The 24582-nt window shown below is 43.2% G+C and overlaps 2 pseudogenes; one reads left to right on the top strand and one right to left on the bottom strand.

Annotated features, from left to right (window-relative positions):
• The first annotated feature begins 6586 nt into the window (after window positions 1-6586).
• On the top strand, window positions 6587-8022 carry LOC118000581 (annotated as a pseudogene).
• Window positions 8023-9179: 1157 nt separating this feature from the next.
• LOC118000582 lies at window positions 9180-10028 on the bottom strand (annotated as a pseudogene).
• Window positions 10029-24582: the final 14554 nt, after the last annotated feature.

Genomic DNA, 24582 nt, shown 5'->3' with positions numbered 1-24582 from the left:
TATGTTACCTCACACTACCTCCAACAATCTTAGTGTCAAAGACATCAAACTCTTACCTGTGAGTAATTTGCAGAGTGGTTCTACCCATTTATTCGTGGGAGTTTCCAACCAACCTGGAGATGGGACAGGGATTTTATTGATGAGACTGAAAGTCAGGGGGAAATCTGTCTTGGTGCATTTTTGGAGATTGACAGAATTGGAACTCAAGCCACCTGTCTTCCAATCCAGTGCTTTAACTTGAATTCAAACCTGCTTGTGGAGGGAGCAGACTGGGGAGACACAGAGTCTGAAAACCAGGGGTCATCCCCCAAACTTTGATAGCTTAGGAAACTTACAAAAAGCAGGAGCTTGAAAAGAAGAGAGAAGAAGAGTGAGGGAGGAAACAAGAAGACCAACACTTAATGGATGGGTCAAGAGGGAGAACTGAGAAGAAACGTAACAGCAAAAGACATTTCTCAAAGTTATAAACAAATGTTAGACTAGGGGAAATATGGATCCATCAGTACATTAAAGGGGAAACAGTTCATTCATGTCAATTGATACATAAAAAATACTCGAAATATTCATCCGTTGATATTAAAGACTACCCTATAACCTGATAAAGGACATCCTCAAAAATCCTGCAGCACACATCACAATAATGGTGAAGTGTTGAAAGCATTTCTCTTAAGATGAGAAACAAGCCAAGGCTGCTTGCTCTCAATAACCCTAGTCAATGCAATAATGGAAGTTTAGCCAGTCCAATAAACAACAGCAACAAATATATAAGGATTGGGAAAAAAACAAGAATATCAGTATTTGTGGATGAAATTATTGTGTGTGTAGCAACCCCAAAAGAAAATTGAGATAGAATTGGTAAGTGAATTTAGCAAGGTTGCTGGGTACAAAATCAATATAACAAAAATCAATATACAAAACCTATTGCATTTCTAGCATCAGCAACCATCATAGAGCATAACTTTTAAAAATATTTGCCATTTGAGGGGCACCTAGGTGGCTCAGTCAGTTAAGCGTCCCATTCTTTTTTTTTTTTTTTTTAAAGATTTTATTTATTTATGTGACTGAGAGAGACACAGTGAGAAAGGGAACACAAGCAGGGGGAGTGGGAGAGGGCGAAGCAGGCCTCCCACCGAGCAGGGAGCCGGACGCGGGGCTCCATCCCAGGATCCCGGGACCACAACCCGAGCCAAAGGCAGACGCCAAACGACAGCCACCCAGGTGCCCCAAGCGCCCCACTCTTGATTTCAGCTCAAGTCATGATCTCAGGATTGTAAGGTTGAGCCCTGCGTTGGGCTCTGCACTCACTGGGGAGTCTGCTTGAGATTTTCTCTCTCCCTCTCCCTCTGCCCCCCTCTCAACACACATGCCTTCTCTCTCTCTATCAAATAAATAAGTAAATAAATCTTTTTGATTTATTTTAAAACATTTTATGAAAAGCTTTAATTAATTAATTTATTTGATAGAGAGCACAAGCAGGGGGAGAGGCAGAGGGAGAGGGAGAAGCAGGCTCCTGCAGGGAGCCCGATGTGGGGCTCGATCCCAGGACCCTGGGATCATGACCTGAGCCGAAGGCAGACGCTTAATGGACTGAGCCACCCAGGTGCCCCTAAATAAATCTTTAAAAATATTTGCCATTTGGTTACATGAACATATACATATATAAAAGTCAAGGTGTACACTTGATTTGTGTACTTTATGTTAGGTTGCGATAAACATTTTAATAAAAATATACCATTTGCAATAACAACAAAAATATAAAGTACTTGAGAATAAATTTAACAATAGGTGTGCAGGCCTTTGTGGATAAAATGATAAGGCTTTATTGAAAGATATTGAAAAAAATTTAAATTAATGGAAAGAGGGCACCTGGGTGGCGCAGATGGTTAAGCATCTGCCTTCAGCTCAGGTCGTGATCCCAGGGTCCTGGGATCGAGGCCCACATCAGGCTCCTGGCTCAGCGGGGAGCCTGCCTCTCCCTCTGCTCATGCTGTCTCTCTCTCTCTATCTCTGTGTCTCAATTGAATAAATAAAATCTTTAAAAATTTTTTAAAAAAATAAATTAATGGAAAGGCATACTATGTGCTTACAGAGAAAGACTTGATATTATAAAGATGTCAGTTCTCTCCATGACCTTGGTGTTGGGCTAAGGGGAACAATAAGAGTTCCCCATGCCTAGTCTTGGTAGAGTCTCACCCATCTGCTCATCTCAGGAGCAGGCTGAGTGGAACTGCCTTTGGTAGTCCTTTACTCCTCCTCTGAGATTTCCTCCTGCAAGCTGGGGAGGATTTCTTACCTTTGAAATCACATTCCTGAAACCCTCATCCCTTCCTCCCCGTGCTTCTCTTTCTGGCTTGTCTGGCAGGTTCCTTTTTTCTTGCCCAGCCCTTTGCAAACCTCTCCACGGATGGCAAGGTGTACAGTAAAGTTACCTGGATTGTCTAAAAGATGTCAACCCTTCATCCCCCCATCCTACCCTAGCAAATTCTTGTGTTCACTCTCCGGGAACGTGTATTACTTGGGCCCTGATGCAGGTATTTTGCCTCTGTTACCTTCACCCACAAAATTGGTTGTCACCACCTTGATCCTCAGACCCCTTGTTCTCAGAGTAGGGTGATGATTGAACAATTCTGTGACTATGCTAAAAACCACTGATTTGTACACTTTTTTTTTTAATTTTTTTTTTTTTAAGATTTTATTTATTTATTTGACAGAGAGAGACACAGCGAGAGAGGGAACACAAGCAGGGGGAGTGGGGGAGGGAGAAGCAGGCTCCCCGCAGAGCAGGGAGCCCGATGCGGGACTCGATCCCAGGACCCTGGGATCATGACCTGAGCTGAAGGCAGTCGCTTAACCAACTGAGCCACCCAGGCGCCTTGATTTGTACACTTTAAAAGGTGAATTTCACTTCTTAAAACTATTATGAAAAGCTTTAATAGGTCCTTCAGTTTTCAAGTACAATTCATTCAACATTTCTGAAGTGCCCACTCATGTCATACCCTGTGCTAGGCTTTGATGAAGACAAACATAATCTCTTTCTGAGCTTCCAGTTTGGGAGTGAAGGGGAGACAGACAATAAAATATTACCATATGGTAAAAGGAAGACAAGTGCTGTTAGATCACCTTTCTCAGAAGTGAGGAGTTGAAGAAAGATTTCCAGAGAAGGAGTTCATCTCGGCTGTGAGCAATGAGATAAGTACGCATGCGGAAAGAGCAGCTTCCATCTTGACGGGAGTGGAGATGTGGTTACATGCCAGGAGCTGAGGTCCCAAAGGTTGGGTCTAGTTCTGTGGGTCTGAGAGGACCCAGCCAGAGGTGGTTTATTTCCCCCAAAATTGTTCTCCCTTTATCCCAGAGTGTTATTTGGTAACACAACCAAGACATAGATAGTTACCAGTTCTATTAGGGGGAGACCCACTCATTTCCACAGGAAGTCATGGGGAGGAGTAGGTTTTGTGGTTTATTCTGGAGAGGAAGGCCTCCAGTTTTTCCCAGAGCATTCCAGCACTGCGGTGACTCCCGGGTCCTTGTCTACAGGCTCTGGGGGAAAGGGTGCAGAGGAGCTCTCCAGGGGCCCTTACACACTCACCTCCTGAAAACACAGCGGAGGAGGAGCCCTATTCCAGGCCACTTGCCCCAAATCCACAAGTGACAATTATGGGTGTTTCTTCAGGCACAGAGATTTGAGTAGCCCGTGGTAGAAGAACATAACTACCATTAGGTCTGAGGTGCACTATCAACCTTTTGTCCTCCAGGGAAAGAAGTACTTGGAGTCGGAGAAAAACCTCCATATTGTCTGGACTGAGCAGGAAGTGAAGACCAGGCAATTCAAAGCGGTCCAGGGCAGGGGAGAGTACTTTTACATTTTGTACCATACAAGTACCTTACACAATAAGATAAAAAGAATGAAAAGAAAATGAATGAAATATGTGTCAAAATGGCACCCCCATACATAATTGCTGGGAATATAAATTGGTACTTCTTTCCTAGAAGTTTAGGAAACTCCAAAATACCAACACCTCTTAAAGTAACACTCCAATTTAAGAATTTAGTTTAAGGAAATACTCGGAAATGCACACAAAAATTTACAAAAATAAAGTGCTGCCAACAACCAAAATTTCCACCAGTGGATGATTTATTTTTTAATTTCTTTTTTAATTTTAAGTAGGCTCTACACCCAGTGTGAGGCTTGAACTCACAACCCTGAAATCAAGAGTTACATGCTCTGGGGTGCCTGGGTGGCTCAGTCATTAAGCGTCTGCCTTCCGCTCAGGTCATGATCCCAGAGTCCTGGGATCAAGCCCCGTATCTGGCTCCCTGCTCAGCGGGAAGCCTGCTTCTCCCTCTCCCACTCCCCCTGCGTGTGTTCCCTCTCTCACTGTCTCTCTCTGTCGAATAAATAAGTAAACACTTAAAAAAAAAAAAAGAGTCACATGCTCCACCAACTGAGCCAGCCAGGCACCTCCCTGGTGGGCCCCTGGCCCCTCCCAGCCAGGCCCCTCTGCCTATGGATGATTATTAAATAGAAGATGACAAAGCTATATTACATGACGCAAATATAATTTACATATACTTCTAATAACATGTATCTATTACATATAGTATACGTATTGGGGCAGTGCCTCTTCTATGTGTGCTGTTGCCAGTGATCCAACCCCGGGCCCAAACAGACCTAGCACCGCCCTCAGGGAACTTAGAGTCAATTGAAGAGACAGACCTTAAACACAGGGCCATACCATTTGAAGACTCTACAGTAACAGGTGTGGCATAAAAATAAATTATAAATTTTAAAAGACCGTAATTCAACTTTGGTTCAAATCAGTTACAAGTGACGTGATACCTAATGGGAAGCGTTGCAAGAAAAGAACTTCGTTGACATGAGGTCTTTCAGTGCAGCTTAGGTTCAGATATAGGTACAGACAGTAGGTATCAAGGTTACAACAGACCAGCATCTGGCCAAGGGGAAGAAGCTTTTTTGAAATTAGTTTTAGGCATGCTCTGTCTCTAGTCAAAGAGTAACTATTATTTTATTTTATTTTTTATTTGTTTTTTTCCATTCCATTTTAAAAAGTGGGATAAATGTGGAATTTAAGAAACAAAATAGAAGATCATAGGGGAAAGGAGGGGAAAATAAAACAAGATGAAATCAGAGAGGGAGACAAACCATAAGAGACTCTTAACAATAGGAAACAAACTGAGGGTTGCTGGAGAAGTGGAGGGTGACGGACATTAAGGAGGGCACGTGATGTCATGAGCACTGGGTTTTATGCGCAACTGATGAATAACTGAACACTACTTCTGAAGCTAATGATACACTATATGTTAATTAATTGAATTGAAATAAAATAAAATAAAAATAAATAAGTAAATAAATAAATAAAAGTGGGATAAAATCAGGTAGCCTCTGTGATAAGCTACTTCTTTTTTTTATTTTATTTTATTTATTTGACAGAGAGAGATACAGCGAGAGAGGGAACACAAGCAGTGGGAGTGGGAGAGGGAGAAGCAGGCTTCCCGCGGAGCAGGGAGCCCGATGCGGGGCTCGATCCCAGGACCCTGGGACCATGACCTGAGCCGAAGGCACCATGACCTGAGCCGAAGGCAGACGCTTAACGACTGAGCCACCCAGGCGCCCCTGTGATAAGCTACTTCTAACTCCAGAAGTTATAACCTAAAATTTAAGGCTTTTTTTTTATTATTATTATAGGAAATTGCATTTGTCAGACTATTTGTTATGACAAATTGTGTTTGTTCACTTCAAGTTAAAATTATATTTGTTATATGAAGCTATATTTGCACATCAACCTTATGTTGATAGCCCCCTGTTGGAGACCTTGCCGATTTTGTTATAATCATATCTGCATATTATCTTGCCAAGTTAGATTCCAAATCTAGAGTTTCCCTCCTTGTGAGTTATTCAAGTAAAAAAAAAAATGGTATTATAGCACATTTGCTTTCAAAAACACATCATTGCTTCTGGATCCTCCACAAAGGAAAGCATTTAGGATGTAAGGTACATGAAGAAGTCCACCCCCCTTGCATATACACTACATTCAAAATTGTGTTTGGAAAAAAGAGGATGCACAAGAAAAAGAGTAGGGAAAAATAATCAAAATGCAAAAGTTTTCACTATTTTCAAATGTCATGTAACATGGTTATGATACCTAGTTACCCCGAGATGGAGGATTAAACCTTGCCCTGCCCCCATGATATCCGTTGAGATGTTTTTGAAGACACAAAGATTGGATGGGGAACATTGGAAAATTCCTGTTTGCATTATTCTACCCAAGGACTAATAGAGATTTTTAGTCCATGTGGTAATTATTCCCCCAGTGACTTTCCAGTTCTCAGAGAGATAAGAGAGCTCCTGACGTTAACTACAAACAGATGGCCGGATTCTCTTTTGCTATCTCTTCTTCTCCCTGCTCTTCCAGACTATCCAAACACAGCTAACAGCACAGATTTGGAATAGCAACGGAAGCAATATGGGGGATGAGAATGCCCCTGTGACACTGGGCCTGAGGGCACTTTCAGAGGCCAGGCACCATCTAGGCTCCATCTCAAACTGCTATAGGAATGTTCTTTTTCACGATGTGTCCGGATCACAAAATTCCACTACTACAAACCATATGGAATGAACGTCCTAGAATTTCTCATAATGGGAATTTTCATATCCAGACTGGGAAATAACTGGTCATGTAAGTAGGGTAGAGATTGGGCTAGAAGAAGGAAATGTGGCTTTCTATTTTTAAAGTCATTTCTTCGATGGGAATTGAAAGGTGTTAAATAAAAAGGGGGTGAATGCACATGGTCCTTGTCTTGAGAGGGGAAGAACTCCCTCTCCAGTCTCCAGTCCCAGTTGCCAAGGAGGCATCACTTACCACCACCACACCCTCCATCTGCATGGATAGGCCTCCCGGGAGATAGCCTCTCCCCAAGTAAGGTTCATTATCGCTCTGAAAAGCAATGTCAAAAATCCAGGGAAGATACACCCTTTAAAGTAGGTCTAAGAAACCATCATCTTCCTTTCTTTGGTCAGTGCTCCTCAGAAAAAATTAGTCATAAAAGAAATAAAAAAGTGTTACTACACTTAATAATGTCTTGCTTCATTTTTATGCAGGATGCAAATTCAGTGTAAGAAGCACTCTGATTAGTAACTGCTTCTTCAGCAAGGCAGCAGTAAGTGGTCTCCCTCCCCCTGGACTTTGAAATGCATTACCTGGTCAACTTGGGCCTGGGTGATGCCAAGAACATCAACATCCAAGGGTCTGGAAGTTGTAAGACACTGCACTCAAGTGTATCTAGTAGGGAAGGAAGTCCTGGAAGAGTTTTATGGAAGAAAATTGATTCTCGATCCTAGAGAAGAAGTGGCACAAGAAGCAGATAATATTCTGAAGGATGCTGATATCAATGGTTGTGGTTGATGATCCATTTGGGGCCACAACATACAGTGCTCTTATTCTGAGAGCAACAAAACTGGGAATCTCTTACTGAGTTATTCAAAACGCTTCCATAATAAATGCAATAGGCTGCTGTAGTTTACAGATGTATAAATTTGTAGAGACAATTTCTATTGTTTTTTTGGACAGACACTCAGAGACCAGAAAGCTTCTTCGACAAAATGAAGAAGAACAGACAGAACAGCATGCACACACTGTCCTTACTAGACACCGAAGTAAAGGAGTAGTCTTTGGAAAATCTCATCAAAGGAAGACCTATGAACCTCCTTGGTAGATGAATGACAACCAAGCAGCACAACAACTTCTAGAGATTGTTCAGAATCAAAGAATATGAGAAGAACCAGTGGTCACCAAGGGGGTGCTGTGTTAGCTTAGCCAGAGTTGGAACTGAGGGCCGGAAAATTGCAGCCAGCACTTGCAGCAAACATGTACTATGGACTTGCGAGGACCATCACATTCCTTAATTATCACAGGGAACAACATGCATCCGCTGGAGATGGAGATGCTAAGTCGGTTTTCCATTCTAGAAAATAGCTCAGGATCCCGAAGTGTTGATGGACTCTGAACATAGACATTTTCTATTGTTAGATGGTTAATTTCAGTCATATATGCCTCTACACATGTTCATATAACAAACTGAACAGTTCTTTTGGTTTATCTAATAAGTATAAAACAAGTGACCAAGAAGAAAGCTGTTGACTCAGCCATTAAAACACAAAAAAGAAGACTTTATTGCAGGCCAGTTGCGGCACGGAGCCAGGGGCACAGCTGTGCACGTGCCACACTGTGCTGGATGCTGGGCACACAGCAGAGACAGGACGGACACGGTCCCTGCCTTTTTGTTTGTTTGTTTTTTAAGATTTGATTTATTTATTTGAGAGAGAGAGCGAGTGCGAGCATGAGCAGGGGGAAGGGCTGAGGGAGAGGAGAGCCCAACTAGGGGCTCAATCCCAGGACCCCAGCATCGTGACCAGAGCTGAAGGCAGACACTTCACCGACTGAGCCACCCAGGTGCCCCAGTCCCTGCCTTTTTGGAAGTGCTCACCCAGTGAGGAGTGCAGATAGATGAGGCAATGACAAGAACTAAGAGATCATGGATGTGACATCCTCAGCACAGCATATACAGTAGTATGCATTCTCTTCCCTTTGGATGCCAGAATCTTGAGAGCACTAAGTGCAATGTAAAAATGCATTCACTTTGAGATTTGTATTTAGCTTTTTGAAGTTTTCCAAATCTAGTTAGTGAGCCCTTCACTAATTAAAAACAGGCTTCCATTCTTCAAAGAAAAATTCATATCTGATCTTATATTTTCTTTTTTAAGACTTTATTTTTAAGTAATCGCTACACCCAACTCACGACCCCGACATCAAGCGGTGCTAGCTCTACCAGCTGAGCCAGTCAGGTGCCCATTATATTTTCTTTATAAAGAAAGCCTTTAAAGAGGTACCTGGCTGGCTCAGTTAGTAGATTAAATGACTCTCGATCTTGGGATTGTGAGTTCAAGCCCCAGGCTGGGTGTAGAGATTACTTAAAAATAAAATCTTAAAAAAAGAGAGAGAGAAGTCCTTACATATGTTTGTTTTTTTTCTCTAAGTGAGGGCTTTAATGAACTGAACATTATTCGTGACATCAAAACCAAGCATAATATATATGAAATTATCATTTTAGGTCAAAAGAAAATCCAAGAGGAAGGGGGTGATGGCCGGGTACCCTGCGCCGCGGGCTCAGAACTTGAGCGGAATGACCGGCCAGTACTTGGGCTGCTTCCTGTCACCGTGCTTGTCGAAGCTCAGCTGCACGGCGGCCTCCATGGCCTGGATCTTCGCGGCACTGTCCCCATACAAGCGCTTCATCTCGGCCTTGCGCCGCTCGCCAGGCCTGCGGGACGGGGGCTCCCCCGAGCGGCGGGTGCTGTAGGACGGGCCGTGGTCGGCGTTCACGGAGCCGTCCAGGCGCTGGGCGTCCAGTTGCTGCTGCCGCCGGCGCTCTTCCCTGTGCCTCTTGGTCTGTACTGGCGCGGCCCCTCGGTGATCTTCTCCATGTTGCTCAGGTCGCCCTCCACGCCCCCATCTGACTCGGACTCCGCCTCCTCCGTGGCGGGCCAAGCTCGGCGTTGTCTTGGGCGGGCTGGTGGCTGCTGCCCAGGCCTTCTGGAAGTACAGAACCGCAGTGCGAGTCCGTGGAAGCCGGGAGATGGTCACGAGAGGGCCGAGGAGATTTGGCCTTGTTAGTGTAAGAGCTTTGGGGAAGAGCTGCAAGAGGGAAGGACCACGGGCAACTGAAATACGATTCCACGGCCTTCCTGTGGGCACCATGGTGGCTTCGCATCCAGGCCATCGCCTGATGATAGTGTCGCCAGTATCTTGCATATACTGGATGAAAAGACCAAGGCTCATTAGCTTTCCAGGATGCCACCTCTGCTGCCATCTCTGATTGTGGACGTCCAAATGGGCACTGGAACTCTTTGGGAGTGTCTCCTACTCTTGCGGCACATGTCTTCATGGACTGAACAGCAGCTTTCCTCCTAATGGGATGGCGGAGCTCGTGGGCTCGTCGCTCGCGGATCTCGGGCGGTGGGCGAGCAGGGGCCTATTTCCCGTGAGGAGACAGAAGGGGCGCGGGAGGGAGGGGCTGTTGCCCGGGAGACCAGACCTTACATATGTTTTTCTATCACCATGGCTTAAACGGTCCAGTGTGCTGCCCATGTCCATATGGCCAGACTTCTCCAAGGCAAACCCAGCTACAAAGCTTTTTTAAATTCCTCAAAACTGCGGGGCGCCTGGGTGGCTCAGTCGGTTAAGCCTCTGCCTTCCGCTCAGGTCATGATCCCAGGGTCCTGGGATCGAGCCCCATGTCTGCTTCTCCCTCTCCACTCCCCCACCCCGCATGTGCTCGCTCTCTCTCCTGCTCACTCTCTCTCTCTCTCAAATAAATAAATAAAATCTTAAAAAGAAAAGAGGGTCCCTATTGCCCCATAGAGGCACCAACATTTGCTATACCAGACTCATCTTTGCTAATTTGATGGATGTAAAATGTTATCTCATTGTTACTTTAATTGCAGTTTTTGTTACTTCTTTGAGGAGTTGTCTTTTGTACTATTTTCACTTTTTCTGTTGAGTTTATTGTCTTTTTCATATTGATTTGAGGAGATTCTCCATAAATTCTAGATAGTAATTCTTAGTTATATGCCTACATATGATGTCTCCTATAACATGCCTTTTGTTATTACTTTAATTTTTGTAATAGCAATATATTCACCTGTATTTCAAAAGGCACACAAAGATAACCAGGGTTCTTTCAAAAGTTAAATACAGAATTACCATATGACTGACCAAACTCCAGCCAGGTTCCTCTAAACCCTTTCCATCTAGCCCTATAAAGACTTAAATACCAGCATCGTTTCTAACAGCTCAAGGCCACATCTGAGGATGACCCTTGCCCTGCTTAAAGTGCCTGCCTGAGAAAACTCAAGGCTGCCAAAGAACTTACTGTTTGTTCCAGCCAATGCCTGAAGGTATGCCCCTGCCTCCCAGCCTCTGTGGGAGGGTAGGAGCCTAACTTGGATAAGCACCAGTTAATAAACCCAAATGGATGTCACGTGGACCAACTACCCCGCTTCCTGCTTTTTGTAATTCTTCACTTCCACTCTACAAAGTCGCCACTCATCCCTCCTCCCTGTTCTCTCATTCTCCCTTTTAAATGCCCAATTACCTCTGTCCAAATCAGAATTAGTTTCATTCATGCTGGCCTCTCTTCCTTACTGCAACAGTATCCTACTGACTAGACTTTGTCCTTACCACTTTAAGTAGGGTCCAGTTTTGTGTACGCAACAGCAATTTTACCTGAGAAATAAAAGCGTATGTCCACACAGAAAATTGTACAAGAATGTTTATAGGCAGCACTATAATAGTCAAAAGGTAGAAACCCCCCAAGTGTCCATCAACTGATGAATGGATAAACAATTTACGATATATACATAGAATGGAATAGTAAGGATTCAGCCATAAAAAGGAATGTAGTGGGCGTCTGGGTGGCTCAGTTGTTGAGCGTCTGCCTTCGGCTCCAGTCATGATCCTGGGGTCCTGGGATCGAGTCCCACATCGGGCTCCTTGCCCAGCACAGAGCCTGCCTCTCCCTCTGCCTGCCTGCCACTCCCCCTGCTAAAACAAACAAACAAACAAAAACTTTTTTGAAACTTTGGTTACTTTGATGAACCCCGAAAACATTATGCTCAAGAAGCCAGACACAAAAGATCACGTATTGTGTGATTCCTTTTTTTTTTTTTAAGATTTATTTATTTATCTTAGAGAGAGAGAGAGCATGAGCAGGGGGAGGAGCAGAGGGAGAGAGAGAAGGGAAGCTGACTCCCCACTGAGCAGGGATCCCAATGCTGGACAATCTCAAGACCCTGAGATCATGACCTGAGCCAAAACCAAGAGTGGGAGGCTTAACCGACTGAGCCATCCAGGTGCCCCTGTATGGTTCCTTTTTTTTTTTTTTTAAAGATCTTATGTATTTATTTGGGAGAGAGAGAGAGCGTGTGCATGAGCAGGGGGGAGGCAGAGGGAGAGGGACAAGCAGACACCCCGCTGAGATCATGACCCTGAGATCATGACCTGAGCCAAAGTCAGACCCTCAACCAGTTGAGCCACCCAGGGGCCTATGTGTGATTCCTTTTCATAAGATATATACAGTCTATAGGCAAATAGGCAAATCCACAGACATAGAAACCAGATTAGAGGTTACCAGCGGATGAAGTCAGGGGGAACGTGGAGTGATTACTTAATGGATATGGAGTGGTTTTATGGGGTGATGAAAAAGCTTTGGAAACTAGAGAAAGGTGGTGGTTACATAACATTGTGAATATGCTAAATACCTCTGAACTGTACATTTTAAAATGGCTAACTGTATGCTATGTGAATTTTACCTTTAAAAAAAAAGGTAACCATGGGGCGCCTGGGTGGCTCAGTTGGTTAAGCATCTGCCTTCAGCTCAGGTCATGATCCCAGAGTCCTGGGATCGAGCCCTTTCCCTGCTCAGCGGGGAACCTGCTTCTCCCTCTCTCCGTGCTGCTCCCCCTGCTTGTGCTCTCTAGTGCTCTCTGTCAAATAAATAAATAAAATCTTAAAAATAATTTTTTAAATTTTTAAAAAGTTAACCAATAAAAAGTCTCCCTCATAATCCTATTGTTTGGCTACTCTGTTATCCCTTCTCAGGGGTAATAAATGCTTTGTTGTTAACTTATAATGACTTATTTATTTTTATTTTATTTTATTATTTTATTTTATTTTATTATTTAATTTTATATTTGACAGAGACAGAGAGCACAACAGGGGGAGCAGCAGGCAGAGGGAGAAGCAGACTCACCCCAAGCAGGGAGCCTGATGCGGGGCTCGATCCCAGGACCCCAGGATCATGACCTGAGCCGAAGGCAGATGCTTAACGACTGAGCCACCCAGCCACCCTATTTTATTTTTAAGATTTTATTTATTTATTTATTTTAAAGATTTTATTTTTATTTTGCAGAGAGAGAGACACAGCGAGAGAGGGAACACAAACAGGGGGAGTGGGAGAGGGAGAAGCAGGCTTCCCGCGGAGCAGGGAGCCCAACGCGGGGCTCCATCCCAGGACCCTGGGATCATGACCTGAGCCAAAGGCAGACGCTTAACGACTGAGCCACCTAGGCGCCCCAAAAGATTTAATTTTAAGTAATCTCTACACCCAACATGAAGCTCGAACTTATGACCCCCAAATCAGGAGTTGCATGCTCTTCCGATTGAGCCAGCCTGGTGCCCCAAGAGAGTTCAATTTTAACACAGACAAATTTATCAATCTTTTCCTTTTGGCTTGTGCTTTTCAGGTATTTTATTTCAGAAATTCTATTTTATCCCAATAATCTACTGTCCTATATTTTTCTCTGAAAGTTTAAAAGTTTTGCTTTTCACATTTAGGAATTTAATCCAGCTGGGCTTCCTTTTTCTGTATGGAATGAGGTAGAAATCTAGTTTTATTTTATTTTTCATATGGATAACCAATTGTCTCAGTGCAATCTATTGAATACTCAATTCTATCCACAGAATAAGGACAGCGTACTTGTGTCAGTATATATGCATGATTATCCGTATCTATGCGTAATTATCATCTTTAAGCTTTCTATTCTGCTCCACTGCTCTATGAGTTTATCCCTGTATCAGTACCAGACTGTCTTAATTACTAAATAATTGCTGTAATTCTTGACATATGGTAAGACAAATCTTCAAAGTTATCTTAGTTGTTCTTGGCTCTTTATTCACCCATATAAATTTTAGAATCAGCTTGTGAAATCCAGAAAAACTGTTAGTAAGGATTTTTATTAGAATTGCATTAGATTTACAGATTAATCTGGGGACAGTTGTAACATTAAATTGTAACATTAAATCTTCTCATCCATGAACATGGTGTGTCTCTCTGTTTATTTAGGTCTTCTTTAGCACCTTTCAAGAAAATGCTATAGTTTTTCTCAGAAATTTCTTGAACATTTTTGTTCAATTTATTCCTAGTTATCTTAAAATTTTTATTGTAATTATAAAAGGGCTTTTATAAAATTATATTTTCTTACTACCTGCTGCTCATTTAAAGAAAACCAATTGTTTTGCTTATTAATCAATTCTAATAATGTGTTGGGTTTTCTAGTAGACAATAAAATCCTTATAAACAATACAATAATTATTTATGCGTTCCCCCCTTTTTTATTGTCAGGTTAGTAGTACACACACACACACACACACACACAGCTTGGTTAGATTTATGAAAATCTTTTCCTTTTTAAAAAGATTTTATTTATTTGAGAGAGGTAGAGAGAGAGTGCGAGCAGGGGGAGGGACAGAGGGAGAAGGAGAAGGAGGCTCCCCGCTGAGCAAGAAAGCTGCTGCGCTGGGCTCAATCCCAAGACCCTGGGATTGTGACCTGAGCCAAAGGCAGACACTTAACCGATTGAGCCACCCAGGCACCCTGATTTATGAAAATCTTGTTTAGGATTTTCCCAACTGTGTTTGTCACTGAGATTAGCCTATAGTTTTCCTGTCTTAGACTGTCTTTGTCTAATGTTGTTAACCAAGTTATATTAAGTATTATAAAATAGTTTGAAAATATACTCTTATATACTCTTTCTCTTCTCTGGAGAAGTGTATGTTGTTTTTGTTTTAATGTTGGTTATAATTCTGTATCCAAGTAACAGTTTCATGGGGCACTTTTTCTTTTTTTTTTTTTAAGATTTTATTTATTTATTTGAGAGAGAGCACGAGCCAGGTGAGGGGCAGAGGGAGAAGTAGACTCCCCACCTAGCAGGGAGCCCAATGCAGGGCTCGATCCCAGGACTCTGGGATCATGACCTGAGCCAAAGGCAGATGCTTCACTGACTGAGCCACCCAGGCACCTCTGGAGCATTTTTTCTACCATAAGAAACAATTTATACCAAACAGTGAACCCCTCAGCCCCCAACTCTTTAATTTTTTTTTTAAGTAAGCGTTATGCCCAAGGTGGGGCTTATGCTCATGACCTGGAGATCCAGAGTTACATGCTCTACTGACTGAATGAGCCAGGTGCCCCTAATTTAAAAAAATGTTTTTTAAGGCCCCCCACTTTTTTACTGGGTTGATTTCCACTCATCCTTCAGTTCTCATCCTTAGGAAGCTCTTTACTGCATCACTCTAGATTAGCTGTCCCTGTTCCATACTTCTCATAGCACATTTTATTTCCTCTATCATAACTTACTTCATATTTCATTGCAATGTCTTAATAAATGTTAATATTTTCAGCTGCATGAAGGCAGGGACCTAATTTTTTGTTAACCACTACTCCAGTTTTTTTTTTTTTAAGATTTTATTTATTTATCTGACAGAGATAGCGAGAGAGGGAACACAAGCAGGGGGAGTGTGAGAGGGAGAAGCAGGCTTCCTGCTGAGCAAGGAGCCTGATGTGGGACACGATCCCAGGACCCTGGGATCATGACCTGAGCTGAAGGCAGACGCTTAACGGCTGAGCCACCCAGATGCCCCACTACTCCAGTTGTTAGCACACTGATGGCACAAAGTTGGCCATCAATATTTGTTGACTAGTTACGTGAATGAATAAAAGAAATAGCCTCAAAATGGGACATGTATCAAGTTATCCTTAGATATGGGCAAATTTGAGCTCCCTATGAAGGCCTTCTGCTTCAGAGCAAGTAAAAGATAAGAACTAAGAAAGACCATACAGCCCCAGCTGTGGAAGTAGAGGTCTGTGGGTGGAGGCGGATGACCCATCCTGGACGCTCTGTGCAGAAGCCCAGTATAAAAAGATAGTGATAGCATGGACGTGTCAGCACCAGAGACCCCAGCATCACTGGAGGTCTGTTAAAACCCTGGGCATTTGGGGCGCCTGCGTGGCTCAGTTGGTTAAGCGTCTGCCTTCAGCTCGGGTCATGATCTTGGGGTCCTGGGATTGAGCCCCACATTGGGCTCCTTGTTCAGCAGGAGCCTGCTTCTCCCTCTGTCTGCTGCTCCCCCTGCTTATACTCTCTCTCTCTCTCTCTGTCTGATGAATAAAAAACAAACAAACAAACAAATAAAAAGACAACCCTGGGCATTCATCATGCCACTTGAGGGCCAAGTGCTATGTAGGGTCATGGGGAGATACTCTCACAGACAAGACACTGGGGATTGGACAGGGGTAGATTTCTCTTAATAGGAGAAGGAGTCCTTCAAAATATCAGTTTAAATTTATATATATATATATTTCACTGTGTGACAAAATTGCATCCAAACCTGAGAAATTAGATTACACTTTCAAAATTCCCAAAACCTCTCAAGTCAGAGATGGCTCACTGTCTTCTGTGGGGAGGTAGGGAAACCTCACTCACCATGTCCTCACCCATCTGACTCATGCTCAGTGACTATCATGTTTATTCTGCATCTATATGTCAATACTAGGAAGTGCCTTGGACAGAGGTATGAGAAATCTACTTACTGGAAAGACATGATATCCTGGGTATCCAGGCTGATCTGTCTCACATGACTTTGACTAGCTTAGTTAGCCCTTTGAGCTTCAGTTAGTCTAAATACACTGACCAACAGACCTCTAGACTTGCAGTGAGAATCATCAGGCTCTGATCCTAGATTGTGGTTTGTTCATTCATTCAGTAAACCTGCCTGAACACCTCCTGTGTGGGATATAATTGTTGGGTCAGTCCCTGGTATCTACCTAGACAGCTCTTTCCGTGTGACCCAGAAATCTTGATCTATAGAATAGATTTGAAGATTGATGGTTTAGGCCTGCTATTTACCAAATTTCCTTTTCATCCTTTCAAAGAAGAACAGGGGGGTGAAGGGAGCAGGTGCTTGAAAAGGCTTGTTTTAAGTGTGTAGGTTGATTAAGTCGTTGCGTGGGGTCACCATCACATAACATCTCTCCCTGCATAAAACCCAGGGAAACCCCAGGACTAGCCCTCCATCTGAGTAGCCTCTGATGCCTGGTCCTGACTCTTCTCTGAGTTGTATGGCCACAGGGCCAGACCAAAGCCATGTTCGTATTTTTTTTTTTAAGATTTTATTTATTTATTTGACAGAGAGAGACACAGCGAGAGAGGGAACACAGCAGGGGGAGTGGTACAGGGAAAAGCAGGCTTCCCGCCAAGCAGGGAGCCCGATGTGGGGCTTGATCCCAGGACTCTGGGATCATGACCTGAGCCAAAGGCAGACACTTAATGACTGAGCCACCCAGGCGCCCCCCATGTTCGTATTTTTTACTGCTACGCCCAGACTTTCTCCGTTTTCACCATGGAGGCATTTAACTGCATTATCCTTTGAATCAGCTGACATGTATGTTAGAGACTTCAGACTCACACAAGACTTGGAAGGCAAGGTATCATAGTAAAGTAAAAGCATGTGCTCTGTAGACAAAGCTTGGATTCAAATCCAACCTCCAGCACTTACTTCTCTAGGCCTCATGGAGAAATAGGACTAATAAGAGTCCAGTATCAGTTTGGATGCACTCAGCTGCAATAAACAGAAAACTCAGCTAACAATAAAGACATTAAATTGTTTCATATTACAAAAAGGTCTAGAGGTAGGTGTCTGCTAAAGACCTTCAACTATATCATCCAAGACCTAGGCTTTCCTCATCCTCCATCATGCTTCATATGCTGGCTTTTTGGGTCCTCTGTGATGCTCCACTGATACTCTTCGCACAAGGGAAACTTTGCTCCTAAACTGCCTAAATTAATTTGGGAATATTGCTGTTTGGGGAGGGCGTGAGGAATGGGCAGGGGACAATGGTCCTGTGGTGGTTTCGATTGTTATTCCCCATTCTTTGCTTCCTCTTTATTTAAGTATACACTCATGCCCTTTGCTATGTGACTTTCTTGGGCCAATAGAATGTCATAAGACATGATAAAAGCCGATAGTTTAAACGTGCTTTTGTGTTGGGATGCCTGGGTGGCTAAGTTAGTTAAGAGTCTGCCTTCGGGGCGCCTGGGTGGCTCAGTTGGTTAAGCAACTGCCTTTGGCTCAGGTCATGATCCTGGAGTCCCGGGATCGAGTCCCACATCGGGCTCCCTGCTGAGCAGGGAGTCTGCTTCTCCCTCTGACCCTCTTCCCTCTCGTGCTCTCTATCTCTCATTCTCTCTCTCTCAAATAAATAAAATAAAATCTTAAAAAAAAAAAAGAGTCTGCTTTCGGCTCAGGTCATGATCTCAGGGTCCTGGAATCGAGTCCCGCATCAGGCTCCTTGCTCAGTGGGGAGCCTGCTTCTCCCTCTGCCTGCCCCTCCCCCTGCTTGTGCTCTCTCTCCCTCTCTGATAAATAAATAAACAAAATCTTTTTTGGGGCACCTGGGTGGCTCAGTTGGTTAAACGACTGCCTTCGGCTCAGGTCATGATCCTGGAGTCCCGGGACCGAGTCCCACATCGGACTCCCTGCTCGGCGGGGAGCCTGCTTCTCCCTCTAACCCTCCCCCCTCTCATGTACTCTCTCTCTCTCATTCTCGCTCTCTCAAATAAATAAATAAATCTTTAAAAAAACAAACAAAAAAAAACAAAAACAAAATCTTTTTTTAAAATGTGCTTTTGTGATTTGACTTGGCCTCTTACACCCCTGTGATGTGTCAAGAGAAAAGCAAATTCCAGATATCCACTGCCCCTTCAGCTTGGGCCCCAGATTAAATAACTGAACATAACCAGGAGCTTGAAGTTCTACCACTTCCGGTTAAGCCCAGCTTGGATAAGCCAAACCATAGTCAATTTCTACTACCAAAAGCATGAAAATAGATCGTTTCTGTTGTAAACCATTGAGATCTTGGAGCTGTTTGTTGCACAGCAAAAACTGACTATTGCAGGCCATTCTGAGGACTCCACCAATGTCTAAGCCCTTTAAAAGAATCAATGATCTTACCCCACAACTCAGAGATGTGGAGAAATAGTTTATTTGTAAGTAATGTGGTTTTTCTTACAACCTTCATCAACTGGGTAGCATTAAAAGCTGGAGTTGTTTCAGTGCAATACCATAGAATAAACAGGCTGTTCAGATACTTTTTAGTCTCTATAGGTAAAAATGCTCAGAGTCTCAGATCTCTCACAGGCCTTCCCTCCTCTCAGGCTTCTTGCCAAGTAGCTGTTGGGGGTGCATGGAGAGAGAGATGAAGCTTAAGTGATATCCTCAGGATGGGTATAAGAGAAGAACTGGGATCCTCATGCTCTCAGTGCGCCCTTTGGTTTCTCTGGTTTATGGGCCATGGTCATGTTCACCCTACTGGCCTTTGGCTAAAGTCACATCTCTCTTGTTTAGGTCTGATCTCACTGGTACTCTCTAGCTGACTCAACCTCCCATAGCTCTGCAAAGCCCAGGGGACCCCTTGAATTTCTACTATGTCCCTCATCCAGCCCCTGACCCAAGCTGTCCAAACTACATGCTTCCAATTCCCCTTTGCCAACTTCCTGCCACACCATGGCCCCATGACAGGCCCATGGCTCTCAACTGAATACTCATCACTGGGGAAGGACAACAAACTAGACCCTATCTCTCTGACAGTTCACCCTGCTTTGCCCACTTATCAAATTGGGCACCAGTTTGTGCCAACTTCAATGATTTCTTCTATTTGCTGGATATTTCTGAAGCCATTTCCCCAATTCCAAGTTAAACCTCTTTGATTCTTATCTCACTCTCACCTCCCAGCTATCTTCTTCAATGTCCAAGACAGGAAATGGCAGGCTTCTCTTTTTTCCTTTCATATATCCTTGGCTTCCTGACTCTAGTTGTCACTTCGGAAGACAGAGTTCCTTTTGGAAACAATCCTTTGATATAGGTGTGGTCATCATCATCATGGGTAGACGAGGAAATCAAAGACAATAGACTAAATTAGCCCCTCCTTTGGTAGAAATTTGAATCTAGGTTTGGATCTTGATCTTAAATAAGAACTAAGTGAATATAGAAAATTATTTGTCTCTCACAGAGTCTAGTTTTCAAGCCTATTGTCTTGCTGAAAAATCCTATTTTGAATTTCAATGCATATTAGCTTTTTCTTTCCTTTTCTTCTTTAAGAGGCAGGGAGGGTCAGAGGGAGAGGGAGAAAGAATCTGACGCAGACTCCACACTGAGCGCAGAGCCCGATGCAGGGCTCAGTCCCATGACCATGAGATCATGGCCTGGGCCCAAACCAAGAGTCTGACACTTAACAAACTGAGCCACCCAGGCGCCCCTCTTTTCTTTTCTTTTAAAAAAAGATGTATTTGTTTATCTTAGAGAGATAGAGCAAGGGAAGAGACAGAGTCCCTGATGAGCACAGAGCCCAAGACGCATGGGGCTCGATCCCAAAACCCTGAGATCATGACCTGAGCTGAAATCAAGAGTTGGATGCTTAACCGACTGAGCCACACAGATGCCCCTCTTCTCCTCTCTCGGTATTCCTGCTGAAACAATCTGAACCTCCTCACAAGCAGATTGATGCCATAACCAAATAAGGAGGAGGTCATTTCATTGCCAAGGGCAAAGAGAAAAACACATTAATAGTTTCTAAGGATCGAAGCCAACAGTGAAACTCATGCCAGCTCCCTGCTCTACTTGACTTCCCTACTCTGAAGTCCAGTGAAGTTTTGTCCAGCTCTTTGAGTGTGGACATGAACACATGTGTCAGTGTGTGTGTTTGCTTATGTGTGACAATGTTGAGAAAAATCAACTCTCCAATTATTCTTTCTTTTTTTTAAGATTTTATTTATTTATTTGAGAGAAAGCGAGAGAGAGAGCACACAAGCAGGGAGGAGGGGCAGAAGGAGAGGGAGAAGCAGACTCCCTGCTGAGCAGGGAGCCCGACACAGAGCTTGATCCCAAGACCCTGAGATCATGACCTGAGCCAAAGGCAGACACTTAACAGACTGTGCCACCCAGATACCCCTCCAATTATTCTTTCAAAACTGTTCTTATGCCAGAAGTCTGGCTTTTAAAACCCCAAAGCAAAAAATTTGACTCATTTATAATTGGTATTAACTATTATCATTCCTTTCTTGAGATAAAACCAGAACCCTTGTCTTCTGTGTTGAGAATAGGGACAGGGGTTACAGGAAAGATAGGATAATTGGTTATATTTTGAAGATCTTTTATCTCTAGGATCTAAGTCAATGGCAATAGAAAGAAGAGAAGGCAGTAATGGTGACCCAACCAAACTGCCACTGAGCTGTCTAGCCCTCTGGTTCCTCTTTCAACTTCCTTGAGCCATAATCCTGGATCCAATAACCTCTGAATGCAGCAAAATGAAGTCAAGATATTTTTGAGTCTTAACCATATGCCCAGCAGTATGCTATGTACTTTCATACACATTACCTCATTTTATTCTCAAAGCAATCCTTCAAGGTAGATATTAGCATTCTCACTTTTTAATGATGAGGGAACAGACTGAAAGAAGTTGAATAACTTCTCCAAAGCCTCACAGCTAAAACATGAAAGAGGTGGGATTCAAACCCTATCCCCTGTGATTTCTAACCTCATCATCCTTTCCTTATATTAAGGTACCTCTTGAGAGAATGTGCCAGTACCACATGGGGAGGATTCTATAAAGATGAGCATTTTCTTTCTTGTAAGAGTTTATTTTTAAAACAAGTATGAAAGTGAGTTTACTTAACCTGGCTTTAAACTAAAGGCATCAGATTGAAGCCACTGTTAAAAAAATATCACAAGTGGAGAGGAACCAATGTATTAGAGGGAGCTCATACTGGGATGTGTCAAAAAGCTACCCAATCTGGCAGTAATGTTTGGCATATTTCCCACTCTTGTTAGGCTTTTGAAGCCTAACAGTAAGTAAAGAAAACAATTCCTAGGTTCATATTTTTTTAGAGATTTTAAAAAATTCTAAAATGCATATTTTCTACCAGACCAGTCTATGCTTTTAGCTGCCCTGCATGTTTAGCTCTTTTTGAACACAGTCTAAATGTCATCAGACCTCCTTGGTGGGTAGAGGAAGTCCCTCAAACATCAAGAACCCAGAGTTCTTCTGGTTCAGTTTGGTTATCTATTGATGCATAATAAACTGCACCAAAACTTGGTGTCTTAAAATAGTAATTGTTTTATTGTTTCTTACAGTGCAGTGGGTCAGGAATTCTGGCAGGTCATAGCTTGTTTCTGATTCATGTGATGTCTGCTGGGACTGGAATGTCCATGAGGGCTTCTTCACTCACATGCCTTGAGCCTCAGCTTGGAGGGCTCAAGTGGCCAGGGGATGCAATTGCTCAACTGGGGTCATACATCTGAGGCCTCAATTCTCATTGTTCCTGGCTTCCTCAGTTTTTTATTGTGAAATCTCAGGGTCCTTCCCTCTCTGTGCAGCCTTTCCACACAGTCACTCCAGCATAGTAGACAGACTTCTTACCTAGAGACTCAAACTACCAAGGTTTCTTTAGGCTTAGGCTCAGAACTGGGTCATAGTCACATCCACTGTAACTTATTGGTTACATCATGTGACAGGGCCAGCACAGATTCAAGGAGAGGGGACCACATAATGTTGTGAATATGGGGAGGCATCCTTTAGGGGTCACCAATGCAGCAGACCACCATAGGCCTTGACCTATGTCAGCCAGTCTGGCAGAAATTTCCCTCCCTTGGTGTTTTTAGATGAGCCCACAAGAGGCATTATGTGTGTGTGTAAACATCAGCTGTAGCCACCATGAAGTATCTGCCATGTTCCTCCTCTCCTTTCTGGTTCAGTGCTCATAGTTTCAAAGCTGCTAAGGAAGCTTTGCTGTTAATACGACTGATACCCTACGGAAAATGCCATCAACCAATCCTCAGAATACCACATTAATGCTGGGGTGTGTGACAAACTGGGACAATAAGCCCTACAGAAGTAGGACTGTGTCTGGAGTCCCTGACATCTCTCAGGAAACAGCTCCTTCTGCTGATGAGCTGGGGCCTACGAACCACTGGCACTCAAACTTGTATTGGGGCTTGGGGTGATGGTGAGCAGACATCACATTATCCCTTTCTCTTTCTCATAGATACCAAGCAAAAGTTCAGTCAGTGCTCTCAAGCTTCTAAAGCAATAAAGAAAGACAGTAGAATAGGAAGACATCTTCACCAGCTAGACAAGATGCCGTTACTCACATAACTTTGTGATAATCTGAGAAGTTACTGAAGTGGAGTTCTCCCAGTCAGCTGGAGGTAAAATGTCACAAATGTCTGTAATAAAATAGTAGGTTATAAAAGGACACAGAAAGAATTCTGCTAAAGAATTCTTTTTAATGACCAAAATCACACAGCAAAGAGAATAGAAAAGGAGACAACAGGAACAAAATGTTGGAAACTGGAAAGCTGAAAAGCAAGTGGTAACTAATTTAGCAGACCAGAGAGAGCTGGGGAAAGCAGAGCAGCAACCAAATTTACATCACAGCAGCTGCAAAAGGAATCAGTGACACAGTCACCTATGGAGGTGAGTATGGGGCCACTTAAGAAGCAGCTGAACCCCAATACCTCTCCTCTGAGAACAGGTATGTGATTTCCCCTCCCAAACTAGTAGAAGTCTAAGAATTTATATCCTAGAAGTTACCAAGTAGAGAGTCTCTAGACTAGAGGGCACCAGACAGCAAGGGTGTCATCCTAAAATAGGAGAATGTGAAAGTTTAGAGTTTTCCACTGAAAGTTGAGATTCACAGCCTTTTCCCCCACTTAGGTCACAGAACTCTGGCAGCCAGACTGGAACCCTCCAGACAAGAGATTGTCTAAAAAATATGACAAGGACAAAAGAAAAGACCTAAAAATGCAGATGGGTGTATCCAAGAATAGCCCAGGTAGGTCACTACCCCCACCCATATCCCCTGGGCAGTTCTACTTCAGTGTACTTCTGCTGACTTCCAAGTGCCAGCGTCTGAGTCTCCTTGCCTGTGGTCTCTCTCCAAAGCCAGGGAAAGCTACTCTGCTTAGGAATATGGCAGGCCAGAAGTGTTAGGGAATTAATAACCTCCCCACCGGGAGTGGCTCTCAATCAATGACTATCAGGATTTGTTGTATGAATACCCTATTTCCCTCACCCTTGCTTGCAATAATTCTGAGGTGTGTGTTTTACACCATTTTCTCAGAATTTCTCCATAGGATTAAGCCATAGTCATTCTCAGTTATAGCTAGCATTGTGGCAGCCTTCTCTTCTCTGTCTTAATTCCTTGCTCCCTACTTGTGTTTCCACTGAGTACTTCCATTAGAATACATGTCTCAGGGTCTCTTTTGAGAGAACCCAAACTAATACAGTCACATCAAAATTGAAAATGCCCGTGCAAATTGAATAGAACTTCTAGTCAGCTTTGTAGTGCCCCCTTCTAAATATAAAGTCAAGGATGACCAGAAATTTAAGAAAAAATTCTCTCTTGAAATATGGAGATCAAACAAAACAAAAATAAAATAACGTGGAGGAAACAAAGACTAAAAAGGGGGAAAAAAACTTACCAAAAAATCTATTATTAATATCTTCAAGAGAATTAAGAAATTAGATTCATGAAATAAGAACAGAAGATAATAAAAAATAGCATTCAGAGAACAAAACAAAGCTCTTGAAAATAAAAAAAAAAAGGGATAGCGGAAATGAAAAACGTAATATGGAAGATAGACAAAAAGAAGATAGGGCACCTGAGTGGCTCAG

This window comes from Mirounga leonina, unplaced genomic scaffold, assembly GCF_011800145.1.
Source record: "Mirounga leonina isolate KUSES-001 unplaced genomic scaffold, KU_Mleo_1.0 Mir_53, whole genome shotgun sequence".
Classification (NCBI taxonomy): Eukaryota; Metazoa; Chordata; class Mammalia; order Carnivora; family Phocidae; genus Mirounga; species Mirounga leonina.
The sequence above is the reverse complement of the archived record's forward strand: the minus strand, read 5'-3'. Positions and strand labels throughout refer to the sequence as shown.